General features: G+C 39.3%; 1 protein-coding gene across 2 annotated transcripts in view; it reads left to right on the top strand.

Moving 5' to 3' along the window:
* Positions 1-13,818, top strand: part of LOC122736134 (katanin interacting protein) — a 205,190-nt gene that overhangs the window by 91,497 nt on the left and 99,875 nt on the right. The window lies entirely within an intron of this gene.

The following is a 13,818-nucleotide window of genomic DNA, read 5'->3' as shown; positions in this document are numbered from 1 at the left end:
CCTACACATTTGGCAAGCCAGCCAGGATTTGATTAACCTAGAAAAATTCTTTACACCTGTAAATAGTAGGTACTTAATAAATGTTCTATTGATTATCAAGCCTTGGTTAGGCACCTATTCTTGGGCCATAGCATTATGGTTTAGAGCTAGAAGGGACCTTCTAGCCAAACTTATATACATTTTTGAGTTGAGGAAACTGAGGCCCAGAAGGGACCCAAGGTCAAACAGGTAGTAAGTGGCAGAGCCATTTGAACCCAGTTCTTATGACTCCAAATCTAGCTTTTTTTTCACTGTACCGACTAGGCATATTGAATGTATGAACAGTATTGTTGAATGTATGAACAGTAGCAGATACAAAAGCTAAGTTAGTGAGCCATGATAGTTCAAATTCAGGTTCTTTTATCTAGGAAGTGGTGACATTTCCCTTAGTAGATTCTCTCAACCATATTGTACATTCTATATATTTTATAGTCTCACAAGTACAGTAAAATTCTATCTTAACATAATAACATTGTAGACAAAATGTCAATTTCATGAAATGAACATGACTAGAAAAGAAGATTTAAATAATATTTAGGAGTATTTCAAGCAATTAAAATTGTTATGATCAACTTAGCAAAAATCCCAACAAAAATGAACAATCAAATAAATACACTAAATTAGGAATAAAATCAAACTTAAAATTATAAACTCCATGCTATTTGCATTTTCATATCAGGAAAAAATAAAAATTTGAGAAAATAACAATAACGTCTTCTTTTCTCTGTTCCTTCCAATATGTTTCTGTTTATTTACACATACAGTTTTGCTGCTGTTATTACTTCTATTATTTAGGCATCACACGTATAAGTTGTAGCTCTGAATCTGCTTTTCTCGGCATTATTTCAAAGAAGTTTTTTTTTCCATATTTCCTTGCAGTCTTCATATTTGTCATTTTAATGAAACAGTAATATTCTATTACAATGATACATCTGACTTTATTCAGCCACTTAACAAATCATTGGACATATAAGTTGTTCCCAGCTTTCATTATTACCAGTGAGGCCTCTATGAATTTTTCTATATAAATACATTTAATTCAACAAATATTTATTTAATGCCTACTCTATTCAAGGCATTATGCTAGATGCTGTTTATACAAAGACAAAAATAGGAAAGTCTCTGCCTTCAAAGAGCCTACATTTTTGTGGAGAAGCAACAGATACAAAGATAAGGAAGAACAAGATAATTTAGGTTGGAATAAAGTGACAAAAGCTAAGCAAGCTGAATCCTGAAGACAGGTTTGGAGGATGGCCTGTTAGAAAGCATAGAAATGGCATGTTGAGTTCAGGGAACAAACATTTTTTAAGGACAGGAAAAAAAGATCTGGCTTTTCTAATATTGAACTTTTTCTGTATTCCTAGTATTAGTTCTACATGAATAGAGTGAATATTTTTGATACCTTAATGTATTGTTTGTCATTGTTTTATTTAATAGTATGTGCATCCATATTAATGTATGATAATGGCTTTTATCTTTCTTTATTTGCCTTTTCCTTGCCAGATTTCATGATCAAAACTTTATTTATCTTAGAGAAAGAATTGTGCAGGTTATTGTTGATTTGACATGATCTTTTCTTGAGATTCCTGAGCTGTCCTCAGTTCATCCCTTAAAATCTTAGATTTATCTCAGTTCTAGTTAATTTTACCTTGAGAAAGTCTTGCATTGTTTTTTTAATGCAAGTATTGGTACTTGTTTTAGTATATCTTTGTTCTGATGATTTTTTTTTCTCATTATGTGATTTTTTTTGAGGGCCAGAGGTCTTGTTAAGTTTGCTCTTTGGGTTTTTTTTTTTTTGATGATTTTTAAGTATTTTAGACAGTTTTGTTCCCTTTTTGGCATTATCCCTGTTGTGAGAGAAAGCAAGAAATCAATTCAACAAACATTTATTAGTCACCTCTTCTGTACAAGATCCTGCCCTAGACTCAATAGATAACAAAGATAAAAATAAATCAATCCCTGTCCTCAAAGGGTCTGCATTCTACTTCCAATTTCTTATTCTACCATCTTCTCAGAAACCTATTTATATAATTATTGCATTATTCATGGAGAAGCAACAGCATATTTTTTCTCATCATTATTAAAATAAAAAATTTCAGTGTAATATTTTTTCATTGCAGTCCCATTACCACTGTCACTGCCCTGTGGTTCAGAGGAAAGAGAACTAGATTTGGATGCAGAAGACCTAGGTTTGAATTTCTGAGATTAACTTCCAGTTTCCATTTTGGAAATACTACCCTTTTCATGGACTGACCTAATGACAGATTTATATTTTTCATGGCCTTTGATAACCCACTTCTTTCACATCATAAACACAGCTGTTAGCTTTTTTTACCTAAATCAAATTGTATCCTTGTCAGTCACAGTTCATTTCAAATAGTGCACCAGTTTCCCATGGTTTGGGAGTCAGGTTTTTAATCATGCTCAGTCTTGTTAATCCACCTTAACACAAGTCTTACAAATCCCATATCCCCCTTAAGGGAGGTACAGTCCTGTACATCAGAGATCTCAAACATGGCTGTGGCCAACAACCCTCCTCAGCGCCCCCTGAACCAGATTAAAATGTAATTAGGAAATTTTTAACACAATAAATAAAAATAAAACAGAACAGAGAGAATGGTAACGTGTGGTTTTCTAAGTCAGTATGCAGCCTGTAGGCATCCTTATATAGGATATAGTGACTCTCATTTCTTCTTCAGTTTGATACCGCCACTGTATATCACTGCAGGCAGGAAGGGGACCTACTCTAAAAATTGTCTTTTAGGTCTTCCAAATGGACTTGAGGCTTTCCTATACTTACTCTTTGTTTGTTTGTTTGTTTGTTTTTGTCAGGGCAATAAGGGTTAAGTGACTTGCCCAGGGTCACACAGCTAGTAAGTGTCAAGTGTTTGAGGCCATATTTGAACTCAGATCCTCCTGAATCCAGGGCTGGTGCTTTATCCACTACACCATCTAGCTGCCCTACTTACTCTTTATTGTGCCACGCCCCAGCACTGTTGGAATGGCAGCTCCTTCTTTGTCCCTTCTGATGCCTTTGTCCATGAGTCACTTCTACAGAGATTTTCCTAGTCTATGTATGAGCACCCCTTTTCCACCCTTAGATAGTAGTTAAGGACCCTTTGTAGGAGGTTAAAAAATGAAGAAATAGTATAAAAGAGGCCATAGCCATCTCATGGCCCAGCTCCTGGCCCACCTGGGCTTTCCACAGGCCTTCATTAGCTCTGCTCTTTCCTAGCAGGAAAAAAGCCAACTTCATACCCCCTCTCCCCCCCATTCCTTTTGTTACTCATATTCTATCTTTAATTTCAATTCATTCCAAAAATGTTTATGTATAACCTACTATGTATGTCAGAGTCAGGATACCCTGAGCCCAATTCCTACACCTGTGCAATCTTGTCACTTAATTTCATTTTTTTCCCAGGTGACCCTCTCGGACTATAAGATTTAGAACAGTTGCTGATTTGCTTGTCAGATGGATTTGAATTTAAATGGAAAGGTTGTTTGGAAAGTCTTGAATAGCAGGCTAAGAGTTTTGTGTTTTATCCAGTAGGCACTAGTGAGCCATGGATAGTTTTTGAATAGGAGAGGGACATTTTCACACCTTAGCTTTTAGAAAGATGGCTTTGGTAGCCTGTGAAGGATAGATTAGACAGAAAGTTAGAGGTGGAGAAGTGAAGAGGGCCCGAGGTAGGATGGAAGAGGAAAAGACAGATAGGAAGGTTATCATCCTGGTAAAACTGACAGCCCTTGGCCACTGGTGTGATGTGGGCAGTGAGCAACAGAGAAGGGTCAGGATAGCTCTGAGGTTTAGAACCTTTGGGATGGGGCCATCTGGCAGCAGGAAGAGCACTTGGAAGAGAGAGCATTCTGTCAGAATTCTTTTGTGCACATGCTGTCAATTGGTCTCACTGCAAAGCTCCAACAGCTTGAGTTTCTTGACTTTTAATACCTGCTCATTTTTTCATCTGTCTTGAGGGGGTGCTAGTGCAATTTCACAGTTAGCTTTCCTTTGAGAGTTATTAAGGGTTTTTCTTCCCTGCTAAATGGAAGAATGAAATGGCAAAGCTTACTTTTAGTGAAGGCAGAACCTTCATTAGAAATGTTTTTGCATTTAGCTAAGTGTTCGCAGCTATTGCTATTGCAAGTATTTCCTGAAATGGAGGAAAGAGATGCTCTTCTGCATGGAAGCACGTTTTTCATTTTAAACCTTCATGATTCAAAGACATAGACCTTTTTCCTTCTGCTTTAGCTGCATCTTTCATCATTGATATAGGTTTGGACAATTTGGTCAAATGCCAACATTTTTTAATTTGCTTTTTTTTTAAACATGAGAAATAGTCATTTGAATTTATATACATCTTTCCTTTGAGAAGCACTGGTTTGGTTGTTTTTTTTTAATAGATATAATGGCCATCTCTCTTTTCCCAGTCTCCATGTCTTTACACTAGCCATACCCCACATCTAAAATGCTTTTCCTCCTTACCTCTGCTTCACAGAATCCCTCTTCCTTCAAGATACATTGTAAGCATCACCTTCTCCATGAAGTCTTTCCTAATCCCCACCACTTGTTCTCTCTCTTCCATACGTTGTATTTAACTTTTTTGTATTTATTTGCATTTACTATTTTCATATCTATTCTCTCTCTGTCTCTGTCTGTCTGCCTCTCTTTCTGTATGTGCATGCATATTCCTATACACAGTACAGACATATACTTCTTGCCTCCTGGTTAGAATATAAATCCCTTCAGGGTAGGTATTGTTTCATAGTTTATATTTTTATTCATAGTCGTTAGTACAGTGGCTGATACATGGTAGGTAATTAACAAATGCTTGGTGATTGATTGATTGATGGATGACTTAATCATTTCTCATGGTCATCTTGTTACCCAATAAACAAACACGCAGTGTCAGACACTTCACTCAGTATTTGGGATATGAAGACATAAAAAAGTTATTAAAATATATACAAAAACATTTTGAAGGGAGGGGAATGGGGAGGCACTAGGAGCTGGGGAATCAGGAAATACTTCAACTAAGATGTGGTACTTGAGCTGAACTTTGAAGGAAACTAGATCTCCTCAGAGGAAAGGTGAGAAGGGATGAAATACCAAGAATGGTGAAGAGCCTGTCCAAGGGAAGGAGACAGGGATGAAATGTGGTACGTGAGGAGAAGGAAGGTCAGTAATATGTAGTAAATCTGAAAAGGTAGGCTGCAGCCAGATGGCAAAGGATTTTAGATGCCAGACAGGAGGTACCATGACTATATTGCTGTATTTATTGTACAGTTGGGGCAACTCAGTCATCCATAGTAGGGCAGACTGAACATTGGCCTTGGAATCTGAGGAGCTGGGTATGAACCTAAGCAAGAATGCTATATCTACTGACTCCAGGGACTTGGGCTTTGGCCTTGCCAAGACTAATTGTGTGACCTTGGGTGAGTCATTTAAATAAACTCTTTGGGCCTTAGATTCCTCAACTACACTATGAAGCAATTGGACTAAATAATCTATTTCTTAACCACTTCCCACCTCTTTGACTTTGGGTACATCACATCCCTCTTCTAAGCTTCAGTTTTCTCATCTGTAAAATGCTGCGTTGGACTAAGCTGTTTCTCGTGTTTCTTCCAACCCACAATAGAGTTAAAGATCATCAAGAGCAAGGTCTGGGTTGTTTTTTGTCTTTGTATCCCCACCACATTACACAGTGCCTGCTACATAGTAGGTGCTTAATAAACATTTGTTAAATGATTGAAAACATACAGGCTGGAAATGATGTGCCTAAGTCTCAGTAAATGAGTTATATATAGCCCAAGGCTGCTGCCTTCTATCCTAGCAGATTTCTTTCTGTTGTTTGTATATTCATTGTGACCGGTCATTCTCAGTTAGCATATTGTTTTGCATTTATTAAAGATTTCCCTACAGGTAACTATAATAAAAAATGAAGAGGAGCTTTATAACTGTGTAGTATGAGGGATTTAGCTCATCTTTTAGGAGGTCCTTCCTGGAAAAGAGAGTTATTAAGCTCTAAAATGAGTTATGAAAGGAAGTGTTGAGATATCCTCTTCAAAAAACTTTAAAAGAAGATTGACTTTCATCTGTGTAGGATGATTTGAGGGCAGTTGTAACAAAAAGTAATCAGAATAGGATAGATTAGACTTGTCTAATTTGATATCTAATCTAATCTAATCTAGTTACAAAAGACTCAAGGTCTGTTTCAACTCTGAGATCATATAAAATTGAAGAAAATATATTTTTTCATCTGTCTTGTTCTTAACCAATCAACAAGGCATTTATTACAGCACTTGCTATGTATGTGCTAGGAACTGTGCTAAGCACTGGGGAATAGAGACAAAAAGTAAAAACAGTCCTTACCCACACAGAGCTTAAGTTCTAATGGGAGAGTCAGCATTTTAAAATCTGAACAGATAAATACAGAATGGGTTGAAAGAACTTGAGAGGATGGCATTAACTGTTGGGGGGACTTTTTTTTTTTAAGTGAGGCAATTGGGGTTAAGTGACTTGCCCAGGGTCACACAGCTAATAAGTTTTAAGTGTCTGAGGCCGGATTTGAACTCAGGTACTCCTGACTCCAGGGCCGGTGCTCTATCCACTGCGTCACCTAGCTGCCCCTGTTGGGGGGACTTTGACAAAAGACCTCCTGGAGGAAACGGCGCTTAAGCTGGGTCTGAAAGGAAGCCAGGGATTCTAAAGGTTGGAGGTTAGGAGAGTGAGCATTCTCAGAATGGAGAACATGCACTGAAAAAATATGGTGAATGGAACACAAGGAATAACAGATAGGCCTGGGTAGATTGTAGAGTGCATGGAGGGGCGTAGACTGTAAGAAGATTGGAAAGGTAGGAAGAATCCACTTTGTGAAGTACCTGGAATGCCAAACAAAGGACTTTGTATTTCATCCTGGAGGTAATAGAGAGCCACTGGGGTAGGTATGGTGGAGGAAGGTCGCCCTTTGCGAAAGGCTTTTAGGCAAGTGCAACAGGATGTGCATTTAAAGAAATCACTGGGGCAGCAGAGTAGAGGACATATTGGGTTTTTTGTTTTGTTTTGTTTTGTTTCAGGCAGTGGGGGTCAAGTGACCTGCCCAGGGTCACACAGCTAGTAAGGGTCAAGTGTCTGAGGCCGGATTTGAACTCAGGTCCTCCTGAATTCAGGGCCGGTGCTTTAACCACTGCGCCATCTAACTGCCCCATAGAGGACATATTGGACGAAGGCCTCTGAAGCCATCCAGGTGGAAGGTAGTGAGGGCCTGAACTACAGGAGTGGCTTTGAGAGAGGAGAGAAGGAAATATATATGAGGGAAGTTGTAGAGAAAGGAATAACGAGATTTGACAACTGATTGGATGAGTAGTGAGTGAGAGAATAATTGAGGATGACACAGGTTTCAAACCTGAGTTACTAGAAGCATGGTAGTTCCCTCAACTTGTTAATCTAGAATGATTAGTCTGGCCTTTGAGGTTAAAAAAATGTCTTCCCACCTCCAAGCTTTCCTCTCTTGTACAAACTTCCATATGTATAGTATATGTATCTATATGTGTGTGTATGTGTGTGTGTGTGTATATATATATATATATATATATATATATATATAGAGAGAGAGAGAGAGAGAGAGAGAGAGAGAGAGAGAGAGAGAAAGAGAGAGAGAGAGAGAGAGAGAGAAAGAGAGAGAGAGAGAGAGAGAGAGACACACACACACACACACACACACACACACACACACATACACGCACAGAATGTCATTTTACTGTTTTAATACCTTCCTTAGCTCCCTATTGACAGTGGAATAAAAGTCTATAAACCACTGTTCCCTATTCATGTTGGGACCTATGATCTTGGTTTCACCTATTCCTGAAGTAGGCTGCTTCCCTCCCACCCTCATCTCTACCTGTAGAAATCCTCTTATGAAAGGAAGGATCCTTCTTGTGGAAATCTCTCTCTCCTTTCAGTGTACAGTTCTGGTGCCATCTTTTCCATGAAAACTTTCCTGATCTGATCTTACTCCCCATAACTGAAAATGATCTCTCCCTCCTCCAGATTTCCTTTTGGACTTCCTATCTCTCTGTAGATAGTTGCAGTTTATTTATCTATTATAAACTACTCAAAGGCAGTTATTGTTTTGTTGTTCCAGTTATGTCCAACTCTTCATGACCCTATTTTAGGTTTTATTGGTGAAGATAACTGAAGTGGTTTACCATTTCCTTCTCCAGATCATTTTACAGATGAGGAAACTGAGGCAAATAAGGTTAAGTGACTTGCCCAGAATCACACAACTGGTAATTTTGAGGCAGGATTTAAACCTGAGGAAGATGAATCTTCCTGTTTTGAGGCCTGGTATTCTATTCATTGTGCCACCAAGTTGTCCTATTTGAATGCAGAGATATCTTTGCATTCCTAGCACCTAAGAATTTGCCTTATAGTCAGGAAGACCTGTGTTCAAACATGTCTCTGATAGATACTGTATTACCTTGAGCAAGAGATTTATATTCTGACCCCAGGCAACTTTCTAAGAGAATTTCAGGTTTACATTGGTGGACAGAGATTCCACATATTAGCCCTTCATAAATATTTTTGAATTTAATTAGTTAATAAATATTTTAATTTAATTTGAAGGCATAGAAAAGTGTTATTAGAATCCTTTTCTTCCTCTAGAAGGCAAGCGGATCAATAAAATCACTCCCAATTTAGAGTTAACCTATTTATTCATTATAAGTATATAATCAAGTGGTTTTTCCAAGACTGAATTAATTTTTAGTTTATGCCTTTCATTGGAGAATCTCAAAATACTCAGTAAAAATTGGATGAGATGCTACTAATGTGTAGAACCTTATTTAATATGGCATCTATTACTTAGTCAAGAAAAAATACTTTAGTGACTAAGTAATTATCTCACCTCTCAGAGGCCCAGCTCATACTCTTTGGATCCATGCCATCTTGCATTTATACGACACGTGGCTTGTGCATCTTATCTAGTATTATCTTTCTTCCAAAGGTGAGAGACTGAGACATAAACATTTGTCCATAGTTGTCCAAAAACATATTCCAGCTTGGAAGCCAGAAGCAGTTTCAGGTTAGGAGGCAGGAAGCAGGGTCACACAGTGTAAAGAACGCAGGCCTAAGACTCTGAAGAAGTAGATTCTCAACTCTTTTCTTCCACTCACTGGATGTCTCATTAAGAGTTCCTTCCCTTCCTGGGTATCCCGTCTCTTCTTCTGTCAGATGCACGGCTGAGATCTGATCTTCCATTTGTAGGATCCTATGAGAATGTAGGATTCATGGGATCACGGGGTCATGGACTTGGACCTGGATGTGACCTTAGAGGTCATCTGGTCTAAGCTTCTCATTTCAGAGACTAAGCAGCTGAGGCTCAGAGACTGTAAAGGGCATCTTCAAGCTCCCATCACTATTAAGAGGCAGGGCAGGGATTTAAACCCAGCATCTTTGGCTCCAAATCCAGTGCTCTTTACACCACACAAAAGTCAAGCCTTCCAGGTGCCAGGCTTTTGTCTAAATCTTTTAGCCATCCTGCCTGTGCTTTACTGGATGCTGATACACCCTCTTATATAGAATGTGTTTTGTTTTTTCCTCCTTTTGTTCCAGATATACTCTCTATGTGGGCAACAGCAAGTGAATAATTCATTATGTAGTTGAGCTTACTGATACTCACTGGAGTGTTTGCTCTGCTATTGCTGTTGTAACTATCTGATTATTTGGGATTATTCATAAAAGAAGAAATGATAGCATCAGAACTCCCCTAGATTTCATTCACTGGGGTTTCTAACCCAGGGTGGATTTCCTTGGACCAGCCATCACTTCTAGCACTTCCCATCTTATCACATTAGTGCCTATCAGTGTGCCCAAGTGGATTGAGCTCTGGACTTAAGACAGGGATATATGGGTCGAAATCCCATCTCATTTACTGACTTGTATGTGACCTCCTGCTTAACCTTCATTTCTCTGAGTCTCAGTTTCCTCTTCTGTGAAATAAGGATAATGACATCAGCTATTTCACAGGTGGGTGTGAGAATAACTTATACAAAGTACTTTGCAAGCTTTAAAGTGCTAAAGCTAGGTGGAGCAGTGGATAAAGCACTGGCCCTGGATTCAGGAGAATCTGAGTTCAAATCCGGTCTCAGACACTTGACACTTACTAGCTGTGTGACCCTGGGTAGGTCACTTAACCCCCATTGCCTGGCCCCCACCCCCCCAAAAAAAACCCCCAAAAAACCAAACAAACAAAAATAAAGTGCTAAGTAAACATGAGTCAGTAGTAATAATGGCACCATTACCCCCAATTCTACAGTGAGGGAAAATGTAACAATACCAATAGAATATTTTAGAGCTGGAAAAGGAAACTTAGTAAATTGTGTACAGGAGGGCTAAGGAATTCCCCCACTAAGGGAAGAAAAGTCAGCCCCAGTGTTCATTCCCAGAGAGTTGAATGAGAATGTCATTTTCTACATTCAAGCAACAATTTGTAAAGTTCATGGTACAACTAGAGGCTGCTCATATTGTTTTCAAATGAAGACATTTGCTGGGTGAGAGACTGAATAGCCTAAAGATACTTTGAACCCTTTTAGAATTAGACATTTTCCAAATGAACCAGATGTCAAATTCTTCCCAATCCCTAAACGTGAATATTCCTCCAGGGTCTGCCCTTGGTCCTCTTCTCTCCCATGTGCTGTTTCTCAGCAGGCTCATATACTGCCACATCTCTGTACAGATGACTTCTTAGTCTTATATATACACCATCTTGACTTTTTTTCTGAACTCCAGATCTATGTCTGTAGCAGGCAGCCTGCAGAATATCATCACCTTGCAGATTCCACTGTCACCTCAAATTCAACCTGTCCGATCTGAAATATATTCTCTTTACCCATAAATCTGTAATGTTATTAGTTTGATTAATTAGTTCGATTAATGAATCTCCTGGAGTGGTCCCATGTATTTAAATCTGTACTATTCAAAGTTATAATTACATAAAATGTAGTCATTGGTTCCAGCCTAATGAAAATATGCAGTATGAATTTAAGTAATGCCACCACATCATGGGATTCATCATTTGTGCTAATTGGGACCTAGCTATATTGCCATTTTACTCATTCTTCTCTATTAAAAACCTTGGGATTATCTTTGATTCCTTCTTCTCCCTCACCTTCTCTTGCTGATTCTACTTTTCTTGCATCTCCTACATCTATCATCTCTATTTCCACTGCCATCACAGCATTACTGATCATTATCCTCATCCTCCAGTACTATTATAATAACCTCCTAACAGATCTTCTGCCTTCACTCTCCCTCTTCAAGTCTGTCTTTCATAGAGCCATGAGAAGAAGCTTCCTTATACATAGATGTGACCCTGTCATTGCTTTGCTCAAAAATCTATAGTGGTTCCTGGGGCAGCTAGGTGGCACAGTGGATAGAGCACCGGCCCTGGAGTCAGGAGTACCTGAGTTCAAATCCGGCCTCAGACACTTAACATTTACTAGCTGTGTGACCCTGGGCAAGTCACTTAACCCCAATTGCCTCACTAAAAAAAAAAAAAATCTATAGCGGTTCCCAATTGCCTATTGAGCAAAATTCAAAATCCTTTGCTTGGCAATCCAAGCTTTCTATAATCCAGCACTATCCATCTTTTCAGCATATCTCATTGTATCACTCTCAATATATTCTCTGCTCCAAAATGAACTACTGGCCATGTGCTGTGCTTTTCTGCCTCAGTCCCTTTACTTATGCTAGTCCTTGTATTTGGAATATCTTTACTCTCCCTGTTGAATTCTGACATTTTTTACCCATTTTTAGAAGTCCAAATCAAATGATAGCTTTTCCGTGAATCTTTTCCTGTTTCCTCCTGTTGGTAAAAACATTCCTTTTCTTATCTAACTAGCCATTTGTTTCACAACTCTCAAGTGCATTTATCATTTAACATTTTGTATTTGTTGTCCATGTTTGTTTGTTATTCCCCCCACTAGATTGTAAGCTCCATCAGGACAAGGGAATGTCTCATTTAAACTTTGCATCTCCCTGTGCCTCCCACAGTTATTTTGTACATTGTAGTACTTTAGTTTGCACACAGTAGTAGTAGACAATATGAAATGATAGGATAGAATGGGATGGGATGGGAGGGAGGATACTGGTGGCTGGGAGAGTCAGGAAAGGCTTCATGTAAAAGGTAGTGTTGTGTCTTAAAGGGAAAAAGGGATTCTGTCAGACAGAGATGAGAAGGGAGTGTATTCTAGGCATGGGGGACAGCTAGTGCAAAGCATGGGATATTGATGTTATGTCTGAGGAATAGAAAAAAGTCCAGTTTGGTTGGATCATACAGGGTGATAAGGGGAATAATATCCAGTAAGGCTTGAAAGATAATTTGGGACCAGCTTATAAACGTCATTAAAAGCTTAACAGAGTAATTTATATTTTAGTCTAGAAGCAATAGGGAGTCATTGGCATTTGTTGGGGAGAGCAGTGACATGGTCAGTTGTGAGGGGGAAATCCATCCTCTTCTCAATAATTCTCAGGAACTCAGCAGCAAGGTGACAAAGGCTCTTTATTTCATTCTCATGAGAAGGAGGCACCCTAGTGTGCAGCTAGTGGGTGCCCAGAAAGGGGGCTTGCAGGCCTTGTTTTATACCCTAGTCCCTAATGCAAATGGACCTTCCCCTTTTTCATCACTGGTGGGCTTACAATCTCCGTGCAAAAACTAGCTAATCGGAACGCAGTATTCCCACCCCTCTTCCTTGTATGGGCATAACTCAGGAGTGGACCTTATACTTCCTTATATGGACACAACTCTGGAGCGGACCTTATTGAGACCAGGGCTCCTTGAACCATGTGACCTTGCTAACCTGAGGGGGAGGAGGGGATCTGAGACGTTTGTCCTACAAACAGGTCAGGGGGAGTATGACTGACTGTTATATCCACATTGAAAAGAGACAACTACCCATTTCTCACAGTCAGGCTTTAGCAAACTTTATGGAGGATGGGCTGGTGTGAAGAGAAACTCGAGTCTAATTAGGCCCTTGCATTCATCTTTGACATGTCAAGTATTTGACACATGGTCAAATATGAAAGAGGAAAGGGTAATTTGGTTGATGCTGCCACCTGACTCGCTAAACACCTTGAAGGTGGGATTAATAAACTTGAAATTAGCTTTCCAGTTGTCTTTTTAGTTGAGTTATGTCAATTTAGCCTGCTCCTAAGGGACTAGAAGTTCAATATGCGTCAGTAGTGTGATATGGCTGCCAAAAAACCCGACCACCATTGTAGCCAACTTCATATTTCAGCCTGGGACGTGGATGGCTCTGCTGTATTCAGTCCTGGTCATACTGCATCTGAGGTGCTGTATTCATCTCCAGGGAAACCACAGTTTAGGAAGTACATTAACAAGCTGAAGAGCAAGGAGAGGACAGCCGGGGTGGGGAAGCACAGGAAGACCATGCCACGTGAGGATCGGGGAAGCACTGAACCTGACGAAAAAAAGACTTGGGGTGGGTGGTGGATGGGACCATTTTCTTGAAGTAGTTTAAAGGGTTTCACGATCAAGGGGATTAAATTAGGAGCAAAATTCAGAGGAACAAATAGAAGTAGAGCAGTTTTAGACATGATGGAAGTGAAAGTTTCGTAACGATTAGAGCTATCTAGAAGTGAATGGGCTGCCTCAGGAAGTAACTTATTCCTCCTCCATGGAGATCTGCAAGCAGAGGTTTATTGGCCATTTGCCCGGTATGTTGTCAAGGAGGTTCTTGCTCAAATATAGATTGGACTAATGG

Source organism: Dromiciops gliroides, chromosome 1, assembly GCF_019393635.1.
Source record: "Dromiciops gliroides isolate mDroGli1 chromosome 1, mDroGli1.pri, whole genome shotgun sequence".
NCBI lineage: Eukaryota > Metazoa > Chordata > Mammalia > Microbiotheria > Microbiotheriidae > Dromiciops > Dromiciops gliroides.
This window is presented reverse-complemented; position numbering and strand designations above follow the sequence as displayed.